This window comes from Olea europaea, chromosome 2, assembly GCF_002742605.1.
Source record: "Olea europaea var. sylvestris chromosome 2, O_europaea_v1, whole genome shotgun sequence".
NCBI lineage: Eukaryota > Viridiplantae > Streptophyta > Magnoliopsida > Lamiales > Oleaceae > Olea > Olea europaea.
The window spans coordinates 28,187,314-28,188,819 of record NC_036238.1 but is presented as its reverse complement, the minus strand read 5'-3'; the positions used below and the strand labels follow the sequence as shown (position 1 = coordinate 28,188,819).

Here is a 1,506-nt window from a genome sequence, read left to right as displayed (position 1 = left end):
AAAAAAAAGGTCGTCCTTCTACCATTATTCGCTTTTGCCTTTAGCCTAATTCGTATTTTCTCGTCATCAATAGTGGAGAAGAAAATTCTAGAAGTTGCAACAATTATTTTGGGTATGTTCTTCTTATAATTTTTCTTTTTTGTGTATTTCTTTTTTTATTTTCTTACTATTTATTTAAGGTACGTAGTTTTCCTTTGTTTGTAGATGAAAATCTAGCTGGGTTCGTCTTTCTTTAGCTCCATATAAGGTATGTTCTCGTTTCTGTACATGCATGAAAATATATCTACGTTTACATATCATGGTTCATGAGGTTGAAGGTCATGAATTTTCGTCGTTTCGAAGCTGGTGAGGAATCAACTATCATCATTCATAGCCAACTTCAACAATTTCAAATCACTATTTCACTCCATTTTTCATTCACTGTAGAAGAAAATGAAATTGCACTGGACGCAAAAAAAATGTTAATAGAGTGTGAAAATTAAATAGATGTGTTCATACACATTTACATACATACATGTTTATGTGTGTGAGGAGAGGGGATTACTTTTCTTCGTATAGAATATATTTTATTTAATTAGTATATAATAATAAAATAGTATCTGCCTTTACTATAAGAGAGGAGATTGTCCAAGTTATTGTTTATGTTTGGCACAATTTCACACGTAACCAGTTTCTTCCTTTAGTATGTAGACTAGAGATATTTTTTTCTTATTCTTATCTAATATGAAAATTATTTAAGTTGAAAACGCCTAACTTTGTATGAACTTTAAAAATTCTTTAAAATATATGTGTTGGGGACATGTAGATTTATATTAACTTTAAAGATGAATAAAATTTGAATTGAAGGCGCCGTGTAGTATTTAGTGCCATGCCTTGATTTTTTATAAATTGATAGATGACCGTGGTAGATAGAAGTCTTGTCTAAGTTAAATAGTTATAATGGAAGTGTATTTATAGGGAAATTTATTCTGTAGGTTGCTTTGAATTAGAATTTCGAATGTTCCAAGAGAGAAGCTAGAGTACCATACTTTTTCATTGAAAAAGATACTTTGTTAGAGCTTATTAAAGCAGAAATTCATAGATGGAAACCTTTTATTACTTGCTGCCCGAATTCTTTTGTGCATTTCCAGTCGTCCACTTATGAATTTATTAAGTTTATGATTGTTGATAAATTACTTACATTATAACTTTAGAAATAGATTGCATATGTAGGTTGATTGGGTGGAAGCAAAACCACTAAATTTATAGATGAAAAATATTTTCTTTTTAGAAGTCTTTATTTTCTTACTCTTCGGTAGTAGTATAGCAAAAACTTTTACAACATTACAATAGTATTTATGTTTTTAAAAAAAAAACTATTAATTTTACAAGAATCATATAAAAATGTTAATCTTTTATTCCTGCTTTTACATCATATAAGTCATATTAAAATTTTATTTCATCAATAGTTCAGTCAACACTATTTATATTTATTGCTATTACTTTGAAGTAAACAATTTTTTTATT

General features: G+C 28.0%; 1 long non-coding RNA gene across 1 annotated transcript; it reads left to right on the top strand.

Moving 5' to 3' along the window:
- Window positions 1–6: 6 nt before the first annotated feature.
- LOC111376417 lies at window positions 7–450 on the top strand. Its single transcript, XR_002699478.1, has 2 exons — window positions 7–112; window positions 205–450. It is a non-coding gene; the product is annotated as an uncharacterized LOC111376417 (long non-coding RNA).
- The last annotated feature ends 1,056 nt before the right edge of the window (window positions 451–1,506 follow it).